The sequence below is a fragment of the Lepidochelys kempii genome, chromosome 2 (genome assembly GCF_965140265.1).
Source record: "Lepidochelys kempii isolate rLepKem1 chromosome 2, rLepKem1.hap2, whole genome shotgun sequence".
Classification (NCBI taxonomy): domain Eukaryota; kingdom Metazoa; phylum Chordata; order Testudines; family Cheloniidae; genus Lepidochelys; species Lepidochelys kempii.
In genome coordinates, this window is record NC_133257.1 from 172,094,637 (window position 1) to 172,107,161 (window position 12,525).

Here is a 12,525-nt window from a genome sequence, read left to right on the forward strand (position 1 = left end):
TAGGTTAGTCAGGCATGACTTGCCCTTGGTGAATCCATGCTGACTGTTCCTGATCATTTCCTCTCCTTGAAGTGCTTCAAAATGGATTTCTTGAGGACCTGCTCCATGATTTTTCCAGGGACTGAGGCGAGGCTCACCAGCCTGTAGTTCCCCGGATCTTCCTTCTTCCCTTTTTTAATGATGGACACTACATTAGCCTTTTTCCAGTCATCCGGGACCTCACTCAAATCACCATTAGTTTTCAAAGATAATGGCCAATGGCTCTGCAATCACATCCACCAACTCTTTTGGTACCCTTGGATGCAGCGCATCCGGCCCCATGGGCTTGTGCTCGTCCAGCTTTTCTAAATAGTCCTGAACCACTTCTTTCTCCACAGAGGGCTGGTCACCTCCTCCCCATACTGTGCTGCCCAGTGCAGTAGTCTGGGAGCTGACCTTGTTCGTGAAGACAGAGGCAAAAAAGCACAGAGTACATTAGCTTTTTCCACATCCTCTGTCACTAGGTTGCCTCCCCCATTCAGTAAGGGGCCCACACTTTCCCTGACCACCTTCTTATTGCCAACATACCTGAAGAAACCCTTCTTGTTACTCTTAACATCCCTTGCTAGCTGCAACTCCTAGTGTGATTTGGACCTCTCAGACATGCTCTGTGTGTGTTCATCTTATTCAGAGGGTGGAAAGAACCCAGCCCTGGGGAACCTGGGTGCAGGATAGCTCCATTGGGCGGGAACTGACAGAAGGGAAAAGTACAGCTCTAAGAACACAAGTGACACAAGCAGTGCATTTAACAGAATTATCGGGGGGGAAAATCCCTCCCCAGACAAGTAACCCCAATAAATGAGCATACCCCAAGTAATGCGCAAGTCTGGGAACAGTATCCAAATACTAAGGGTCTTCCTGGCTAAGTGCATGAATAATCAAGAATCTTTATAAAAACTGTATAGTAATTTCTTAAATGGTTTGCATGCCTGTAATCATGGTGATTTCTTTATTGTTTTGTCTTTATGGTCCCCATTTCTCTATTGTTTATCTGTATGGTCTCTGGTTCTTTTTTTTTTATTTTGTCTGCTATATAATTAATTTTTCTGGGTTTAAACCAATTAAGGTGGTGGGATATAATTGGTTAGATAATCAAGTTACAATATGTTAGAATTGGTTTGTTAAATTTCAGTAAAATGATCAGTTAAAGGCATAGCTGAGAATATTACTATATAAATTGGGGGCAAACAGGACATCAGTTGGGGAAAATAAGGAAAAAAGGAAATTGGAATCATTGTTTGCTGGAAGCTCACCCCAATAAATATTGAATTGTTTGCATCTTTGGACTTTGTGTATTCTTGCTCTCTGTTCACGTGAGAAAGATCAGGGGAGTGGGAGGATGAAGGAATAAGTCCTCTAACAGGTGATACTGAAATGTATATGTTATTGGGGTTTCTTTCTTTCAGATTCTTCAGAATTGCAGAAAACTATTTTCTCCCAAAAAGTTGCACCAAGAAAAAAATTACCTGTACTACACACCATTATGGCAGGTAAGTAAAGTGTTTCCATGGGTATTCATTTTTTTTCTGAAGCCATCGTCTTCAAGCGCCTCTGCTTGTTTTGTTTTGTTCACATTTTTGTGCTGTTACATTTCCTGTCCTGAGTTACTATGACTAGACTTGGTTACAGTCTTGTAGGTGATCTCATTATCTCAAATAACATTCCATTTGCTGATGTGGAGGGAGCTAAAGGGGGCAGCGACATTAAAGCACAAAGCACTGCCACAGCAGCACTGTAATGTCAGCCACATACAGTCTGGTACCGGTGGCCGGCTCTTACCGGTATGCTGGACCAGCCCACTTTCACCTCTGGTAATTATGGTTTTTCTAAATAGAAGTGGTGGTAGTTTGCAGAAACGTATTTGCAGCAGAAAGACATCAGTGCAGTAAAAACAACACAAGAGGCTAATGCTGCGTTTAGAAGACAAATAGCAATCCTTCTAATGAAGGAGTCAGGTAATACCTTTCTCCCATGTGTTGAGTGTAAATTGTTATCTTGTTGATGGTTTACTAAAAAATGTGTGTAGGTTAAACCCTATAATTAATTTTGTAAGGATATGGCAGCAATCCAAGATGCAGTCTGAACTGTCAGTTTGTAAATTCCATCTTATGACCCCTTTATGCCCTGTCATCCTGGCCTAGTTATGACTGGATCAAACTGGTTTTTCCCACCATTGGGCGATCTCAAGAACATTTAACCTCAGACTGTTTCCCGCCCCTCCCGGAACTATACCATGTTTTCCCACCACAGACTGCATAAAAGAACTGTGACCACAATCAAGTAGCACAGTCCATCCTAGTGACTGGGCATGCACGGTTCAGGCCTCCGCAGCATCAGTGTATTGTCAGAGGATACAACCATTCCTGACATTAAGAGAAGAAGTATCCCATCTTACCTGCTGCTGGCAACATTAAGACCAGAGGGATCTCATTCCCCTTCTTCCATCCTGGTCGACATCGAGGGACTCTCCAGTGCTCCTCATCTATGGGTTTCAACACCCAAAGAGTGTAGATCCTGGACTTCTCTGCCACCACAGACATGCTGGAAGCATAGTGAGATACAATCAGGATTCTCTTATTTGGGGTTTTAGAAGTTTAATTGCCAGGGGGATTTATGTATTTGGGCCAGAGCTTTATGCTTCTTGATAAAACTGCTGTATCATTGGTTTGTGTTGTTTTCTATAGTTACTGTTGTTCTCATTTACCCCTTATTTGTAATTTACCCTTCCCAATACACTTATCTGTTATTTAACCTTTACCTATAGTCAGTTTATTTGTACCCCACATAGGGAAGAGGAAGGAATATTCTGCACCGGTGACAGACACGGCAGAGGGCGGGCTTGCTCCTCTGAGTAAAAGGGGCTTGTTTTATATCTTGATACCTACACCATTATACATAGTTATCTTGGCTCCCCTTTGAGATAACATTTCTGGCAACCTTGGCAGGACTCTCTGGGGACTGGATTAGCTGTCTCCTTAAGGCCCTGTTAGGTTAGTTTTGTTTGTTTTGTGAACAGCAGCAGTGTCGGTCCTTGAGATTCGGGGAAGGTGTCTATGCTGGGATAGTATTGTGATAGCCGAAGGGCAAGTGAACCAGTTGGCTTCTTCCCCCCGCCTTTGGCAAGGGTGGGTTTTTATCCCAACCCACACTGAAATCCTGCTACTGTGGACAAGGGATTGCGGGGATGCCCGGGCCCCCTCTTCGGTAGCAGGTAGTGGTTACTGGTTGCCCCATCCAGTGCTGTTAGTGCCTCTCCCTGTAGCGGAAAGGTACAGAGTGGTCTGGGCCCCAAAAGGGTGGCCACTTTTTCTTTGACAGAAGGCAGCAGGTTAGGCTAGCCTAGCCCAGGCCGAGGTGCCACGTATAAAGGCACGGTTTTTTTACCGGAGCCCTTCTATCTTCGCTAAGTGGCCCTTTTCATCCCAGAGTTGGGTAAGCAACTCCTTACAGCACAATGGACCAAAGTTTCAGCCTGCAAGGATGGACTCCCTGGTCTAATAAAAACTCTTTGGACCATGCGATCGATTCTTTTGGGAAGGGAGGAAATCCTTGGCAGCAGGAATCATTAGCAGGAGATGATTCCTTGGGCAAATTCTCCATCTTATCAGCTCGCTATAACACCAGCAAGCCCAAGCCCAGTAAGAGGGGGCAGAAACGAGCTCTAATCTACGGTCTGGCCACAGTCAGCTGTGAGCTCAACTCCCAAGTGGTGCTGCTGAAAGAGCATGCTGACCAGAAACTTGAGAAAAGCAAGCAGAAAATTCAGAAGGCCGAACAGCAAGCTGCTGAGCTGCAAGCAGCCAAAGCCACTGTGACCACGCTGACACTTCAGATGGCAGTTAGAACAGCAGCTGAGGGACCTTCGTGTTAAGGCTCCAGACACTGAGAGAACAGCAGAGATCAAAACACAAGAACTGCTGGTATCACAGGCAGCAGTTAGGCAGTTAATCAAGGAGGCTGCTGACAACTGGGATAAGCCTGCCTCACATGTGGAATGTCAACGCCACATTAAGCAATTGCAAGACCAGCTGCAATTGACACAAGGGTTAATGAAAGCAGTAGACACTAATCCTCTAGCTGCCTTAACTATGAATTGGTGTGGGAAAGAGCAGCCACCCTCTGCACCCCCAAGCTGGGAGGAAGTGGAAGCTGCACAAAGAGGATGCCCGCTGGCTCCTGTGGTGACCACAGTTACCCAATCAGAAAACACTGGGCAACCTCCCCGAGTGAAATACGAGAGTAAAGCTCTAAAACCAGAGCAAGCTAAAGTCATGGGAAAGCATATGGGCCCATGTAATTGGGATACTGTGCTGAACTGGTTAGCTAAGTTACCTCTAACACTGCATTTAACGCAAGAGGATGTGATCTGTGTATTAAGGGAATGTATGTCCAGTGATGACTTTGCAACCCTTCCTTACAATGTGTTAATTGATGCAATTGAACAATTTGTGGTATATACACGTGTATTTAGATTGTTTTATCCTCATGATAATATAATGGGCAAAGCATGCTCAGAGAAAGAGTATGGATGAAAGGCCAGAGAAGTATTTTATGAGAAAAAAATTGTTTTGGCAGGATTAGGGGTAAACCAAAATGGAGTAATTACAATTTTCTCAGTTCTGGTATGTCATAGGTATATACAAGGTTTATCTCCTAGCATACAGTTAGCAATAGGTTCAATAGACATATGCAATACTCAACTGCCTTTATTAGAGGCAAGAGCAAGGGAGATTTTTGAGCTTCAACAATCAGCCCATATAGGAACATCAACAAAAAGGAAGGTAGCTGCATATAGTAACAGAGACAACAGATGCAAAGGTAACAACACAGGACAAAACCCCACCAATAAATCCATGGACTACAAGAACTTTATGTTCAGAGGGACTGGTGATGAAATGAGAACTTTAACAATCTTTTTAAAAGAGACTGTCTCAATATGAGCCATGGGACAAACTAAACAAGCAAAAACTGTCAGCAGAGGACATGGTTTTTGAAGTTGGCCAAGTATGAATCTGGACAAAAGGCTGGAGAGCAAAACTCAAACACTCCAGTAGAATCTGTCTCCACAAATAGCACATGCTGAGGAGGCCGAGCTTCCCAAGTCCCTGGAGTGGTAGCCCCTATAGCCAACAATGAGTGGGGCAGACCTACAGTAAAAATCAAAATCATGGGAAGCTTCAGAAAATTAGAACAACCAATGCTAGTGGATACAGGAACCTCTACAAGTTCATTATGTTTTAAGGGAAGTCCTACTACTAAAGAATTACCAGTAAAAGACCTAAAATCTCTGGTGTCCTATAATGGGAAAGAAAATGTTGTTCCTTTTACCTATATCATTTGCCATATCAGGTCTTTATCTACACAGGCTTCATTTGGACTACAAAAACTGGATGGCACAGGTATCCTAGGAATAAATGTGTTACAATGATTAAATATAGCCATTGATTGACCCAACAGAGTGCTAATCCAAGGAGAAGCAGGCAGCATAATCCATGCTGCCCACCACATCTGTGCTGCCAAGGCTCCAGAAAAACTGCAACTCCCTGTATGGGAAGAAGAAATCCAACAAATCACTAACAAACACAGGGAAGTGTTTGCTCCCAATAAACTGAGTTGTGGAAAAGTACAAGCAGCAATTAAGGTAGAGGGTCCTGATCTGAAATCTTTACACCAATATCGATATTCGCCAGAGGCAAAAGAAGGAATTCGATCTATAACAGAGGCCCGACTAAACCAGGAAGTGTTAATACCATGCCGGAGCATCTGCAATTCTCCTATCTGGCCAGTTAAAAGGGCAGATCGAAGCTCCTGGAGACTAACTGGATTACAGAGGTTTGAACAAAGTGACACCAAGGTTAGCCCCTGTTGCCAAATTCCCAGAACTAACTGACTTAATTACCAAAGGTGCGTGCTGGTACAGTGTTCTAGACATCTCCAATGCTGCCTTCTCCATACCACTTTATCCCACCCACTACTACAAATTTGCCTTCACTTTCGACGAACAGCAAGTCACATTTACAAGAGTTCCCCAAGGGTATCACAATGCTCCAAGTATATGCCATCAAATTGTTGCAGCATTGTGGAAAGCCTCCTCCTACCATGACAATATTGTTAGCTATGTGAATGACATACTGATAGCTACCAAGACTAAGTTAGACAACATCATAGCTTTGGACAAAGTTCTGGGAATTCTAAAGACAGTTGGACTCTTGGTGAACCCAACTAAAGCGCAATTAGTAAAACAAGCCATTTACCGAGTACAATTGGGTCCTGCTGGAAGAAAGCCTGATGCCAGCCAAGTAGAACTAACATCCAAATTGCCCGCTCCAACTGATGTTGGTACACTCAGGTCCTTAAGTCTGGTGGGTTTCTCCAGAGATTTCATTGAGGGATATAGTGAAAAAGCAAGGCCACTGTACCAACTACTCAGAAAAGGCCAATTGTGGAAACGGGGAGAACAACAAAAGGCTGTACAACAACTAAAGAAAGCTCTCACTGAAGCACCTTCATTGGCATTCCCACAGGTAGACAAGCCCTTCCACCTCCAGTTAGCACTAATTGCCATGCTGGTAGTAGCTATCTTGTTATAACACAATGGAACTCCTTTGAAACCTATAGCTTATGGATCTAAGGTATTATCAACAGTAGAACAACAATTCACAGAATGTGAACGAGAAATACTAGCTCTCATATGGGCACTGGTGCATAGGGAGCACATAGTGGGTATGGCTCCCATAGTACAGACTCCTGTAAATATGTACTAACTGGAAGAGCTAATTCTGGAAGAGTGAGTCACCCTCATTTGGCTAATTGGACATTAGCCTTAATTAACAAGGAGATACCTCAGAGAAGTCCCAGACTAATCATGAATGTCCTCGTCCTGAAATCAAAGATCCTGAATTATATCACTCTTTAAATTGGAATCAGAGTACTAAGAAGCTAAAATATGTAATAGAGACTTATGGGTTGTAGATGGGAGTAGCATGTACATTAATGGCAAGGCAGCCAAAGGATTTGCAGCTCTATATGTTGCTATAGATAAGGTGTACCAAGGAACCATTATATACAACTCAGCCCAGGCTGCAGAGATAGTAGCCATTATTGTAACCTTGGGGAATGCAGAAACTTCAACGAACATCACCATTTGTACAGATTCCGAATGGGCGATGAGGGCACTACTGGACTGGATGGTCGTATGGAAGGCAAGAGACATGAAAACAACAGACAACTACCCAGTAGCATACACAGGATACCTACAATATGCTTGGCAATGAGTGGAATCTAAGAGGGGTGATACCTTTTTGTTTAAAGTCAAGGCTCACTGTAAAAATCAGGTGGAAATCACTCTCCTAAACAGCAGGGTAGACTGACTAGCAAAGCAAGCTGCAAGCTTGGGACCAGAACACAGGTGAAACAAAGTGAAAGCAAATATTGATGTCTTGATGACAACAGATCCCACTGACCATCAGGATATAATAAGATTATGGTTACAAGATCCAGAAATTAAACAACTTTTAAAGGATGGAAAATCTAAGGGGTATAACATTCAGCAGCATCCATCTGGCTTAATCACGGCAACAAACAACAAAGATCTTTCTCCAATTCCTGGTCTTAATAACATTCCACTGCTTGTACTTCTGAATGTGCTTCGTCAGGAATTAATACAATTAGCAAATAACCACTGACATTTTGGAATATAAAAGACGCTAAATAAGTTGGCTACTGCGGCCTGGTGGCCAGAAATTGTAAGACACAGAGCATTGTATTAACAACTGTCTAAAATGTGCTCAAAATAATCTGGACCCTAAAATTGTAAAGGGACCACTTCTCCACCAACCAGTGAATGGCCCATCGTTAAGGGTGCAAATTGATTATATCAGCCCTTTAGCTCGAACTAATAAGGGAAATCAGTATTATCTAATATGCATTGACCCCTTTTTCTGAATGGATTGAGGCCTATCCATCACGCAACTGCACTGCCCAAACCACCCTTAAGCTACTTCTGGAAAATGCCTTTAGTCAATTTGGTCTTCCACGAGTAACTGATTCCAACCAAGGCCCCAATGTCACTGGGGAAGTGATGAAACAACTCTGTATAGCCCTAGGGGTGAGACAAAGATATCACGTAGCGGGCCACCCCCAAGCTTCAAGCCTGGTGGAAAGGTCAAACCGATCTTTGAAAACTGCACTCTGAAAAGTCAGACTCCTCAGACAAAAACTGGGATTGACATCTCCCATTGATCCTCGTGTCAATACGATCCACAATAGGATCCCATGGTTTTACTCCCCATGAGGTATTTTTTGGAAGACCTATGGTGACACTGGAGCAATGGTCGGTACCCCCTGATGAATACCAACCAAAAGTAGTAACAGACCAGTATATAAAATCTTTACTGAAGGTAATCTCTGATGTACAGAGGTCAGTGGCTGTCACCCTGAAGCCAAACTGTAAAAGATGGACCAAAAATTAAATAATAACCTCAAGTTTATCGAATGGAATGTAGGTGATTGAGTCTTGTTCAGATACTGCTAAGAGAAGAACCATCCACTCGGCCCCAGGTGGGTTGGTCCTGTCACCACTGTCAACAAAGCGAGTCCCACCACCTACCAACTAGAGTTAAAATCTGGAAAAAAACAAGTCAGTACGCGGTTTCGTAGTACCCAACTTAAAGCATGGAAAGGGAATACCTGCCCTGATAAGTTTAAGGAAAAAACAAGGAAAAATTATCATAAACCTTCTTAAGTAATTTGATATTTTCATGTTTTCTTATATAGGATACTGGAAAAGAGGTGAACACCTTTGGAGGAGATCTAATGTATATAGTTATGGTATGGTTATGAATTTGGTCTTCCAAAGTTTAGTGGTTCAAGAGAATGAACATTGGTTTTGTAAAGTAAAAGTCTGCTCTACAAATGGAAAATCCCTATTTTCGAGTATGACCAAGAGGAAGATTCAGAACAAGAGAAAGTATATACATTGGAGGACTTTAATGATGAAGAATATGAGGAAGGAAATAATGAGGAGGAAGAATATGATAAGAGCAAAGGAACCAGAATCCAAATGATGGGAATGATACCACCTGAAGCCCCTATGAAACCCTTCCTGGAGGATATTAGGACAGAACCATCACCTAAGGGACCACTCAAAGTTCGCATTTTGGGATTCGGGCGTCGGGGAAAAGGAGAATTGCCACCAACTCAAATTGCTCTCACTCCTAAGTATTGGGTCATTCCTAAAGATGTTATGATTGGATTATCTACCATTTATTCTTATGTAGTAGGATATTATCTGGTCATATAGGAGAATAAAAGTAATCCATTGGTGTCATTTACATTACACGACATCGAACACATGACCCAATGTTAAATCTGACTGGGCAGTTGAAATACATTAAGAAGTTATCCACTGGATGTGCATGGATGTTGGACCCTTCTCCTTTCATAGAATGGTCTCAAGACAAAGGATTGGGACCTATCCAAATGTGTTAATTTTAGAGTAAGTGCACCTTCTTCCATGACACCAGGTTTTGTAAATATCACTCTAACCTGCATCATCTTCAATCTACCTCAATTAAGTTATACATGTATCCTCCTCATGACAATGAACATCTAATCATTAATCTATCCTGCCAATTTAACCAATTATGTATCATTTAAGTTTTATACATTGGACAATTCAGTAAAACTCCATAATGTCACCTGTATGGGAAATCTTGTGGTCAATGCCTGTGTTTTATACTCTGGACTGTGGGTTATTAAGGAAAGTGAGGATTGCATGATGGTAAGAAACATAGAATTGTACCAGAAGCACAAATCCATAACCTGCCTAAGGATCAGGATTCTTGTTTACTGTTGTGGAATTTTTACATTTTCATCATGCTGATAGGCATATCTTAGGTAATGCTTACATGTGGAAGGGATAGCATGAGTGAATGGAAATTACATGTAATTATAACTTCTGTGACTTCATTTTCTCAATTACTTATCAAAGGCCCAGTGTGAGTCTTGCAAGAGGTGGGCACATATGCCCTGCATTCCAGAAGGAACCAATCAAGAAAATGTCACTGAGGGAATACAAGTGCAAAAAAATGTGCATACTTCAGTTCTTTACAAAAAATTACACTGTGTAAATGCTTGTTGTTCAAAATATCTTGGAACAAAAAGCAAACTGTTTATATACCAGATTAAACGTTTTTAAAATCTGAAAAATACTTTTCTATATTTGTGTCCGTGTGTATAATGCAAATTATACAAGCAAAGTAACATGCCATTCTTTGTGGCGGACATGGTCCATCCTGACCAGATCTACACCGTCCCGGGTTGTACCATCTTCGACAATCTTTATTTGGTCCGGGATCTCCTTGAGGTTGGGTGTAGAGATGGTCTGTCGTTCACCCTCCTTTCCCTGGATCAGAAGAAGGCGTTCAACCGCATGAACCATGGGTATCTCCTGGGCACTCTGTGGGCATTTGGCTTCGGGCCCGGTTTCATGGGCTTTTTCCAGGTGCTGTACGCTTACGTGGAATGCTTGGTCAGGCTCAACTGGACCCTGACTGCAGAAATAACAATGGGGATATTTGCTTTTGCTGAGGTCTAACCTACTCAGCAAACGGCACCAGCGCCCTTTTAAACATCCAAAGGCACATTCTACCACCATTCTGCACTTGCTCAGCCTGTAGCTGAACTGCTCCTTACTGCTGTCCAGGCTGCCTGTGTACGGCTTCATGAGCCATGGGAGCAAGAGGTAGGCTAGGTCTCCAAGGATAACTATTGGCATTTCAACATCCCCAACAGTAATTTTCTGGTCTGGGAAGAAAGTCCTTTCTTGCAGCTTTCCGAACAACCCAAAGTTCCGAAAGATGCAAGCGTCATGCACCATTGCACGTTGATGTTGGTGAAACGGCCCTTGTGATCCACCAGTGCTTGCAACACCATTGAGAAGTACCCGTTGCGGTTTATGTACCGCTTGGCAATGTGGTCCGTGCCAAGATAGGAATATGCGTTCCGTCTATCACCCCACCACAGTTAGGGAACCCCATTGCAGCAAAGCCATCCACTATGACCTGCACATTTCCCAGAGTCACTCCCCTTGTTAGCAGAAGGTTATTGATTGCCTTGGCTACTTGAATCACAGCAGCCGCCACGGTAGATTTGCCCACTCTGAATTGATTCCCGACTGACCAGTAGCAGTCAGGCGTTGCAAGCTTCCACAGGGCTATCGCCATTCGCTTCTTAACTGTCAGGGCAGGTCTCATCTTGGTATTCCTGCACTTCAGGGTGGGGGAAAGCAACTCACACAGTTCCATGAAGGTGGCCTTACGCATGCAAAAATTTTGCAGCCACTGGGAATCATCCCATACCTGCAACAACACTATGCGGTCCCACCAGTCTGTGCTTGTTTGCCAGGCCCAGAATCAGTGTTCCACTGTATCAACATGCCCCAGTGCTGCCATGATATCCCAATTGCCACATCCCGTGCTTTCAAAAACATCTGTGTCCATGTCGTCCTCACAATCTTCCTCATACTGGCAGCTCCTAGCTAGGCTCTGCACATACTTCAGGATAATGCGCGAGGTGTTTACAAAGCTTACAAAAGCAGTGTGCATGCAATGGCATCTGCACGGATAATCCAGGAAAAAAGGCCCAAAATGATTGTTTGCCATTGCTTTTAAGGAGGGAGGAGAGACTGACGACATAGATTCATAGATACTAAGGTCAGAAGGGACCATTATGATCATCTAGTCTGACTCCTGCACAATGCAGGCCACAGAATCTCACCCACCCACTCCTGCGGTAAACCTCTCACCTATGTCTGAGCTATTCAAGTCCTCAAATCGTGGTTTAAAGACTTCAAGGAGCAGAGAATCAGTGGGATGAGTTAAAGTTGCATTCTTCTTCCAGTGTTTGTCAATTCCAACCAGGGGGTGTGCGCACACACGTGCACAGTAGCCAGAAGATTTTTCCCCTAGCGGCATCTGTGGGGTCAGCCTGGGTGCCCCCTGGAGTGGTGCCTTCAGGGCGCCCAATAAAGGGCCCTGCTGGCCTGCCACCCCCTCAGTTCCTTCTTACCACCAGTGACGGTAGTTGGAACTTCCCCGTCCTCTTAATTCGGCAAGCGACTTAGCAGTCTTTTTGCTCTAGATAGTTATTTCTAGTTGGTTAGTATAGCATAGTTAGTTCACTTATAAGTTTCAGTTATGGGGGGTTGCCCCCCCTTTTCATCGTCACCGGGGCATGCCATGATCCCCGGGCTTCAAGACTTGCCGAGACTGCATGAAGTGCATGCCTAAAAGTGACCCCCCACACCTCCTGTTTACGGCGTCTGGGCAAGGGTCACCAAAAAGACCACTGCAAGATTTGTCAGGAATTCTGACCAAGAACTCTTAAAGAGAGGGAGCAGAGGCTTAAAATCCTCCTTATGGAGACAGCTCTCTGACCTCAGTCAGACCCTGGCGTTGGGGATCCCGCTCCCAGTATCTCTTCTTC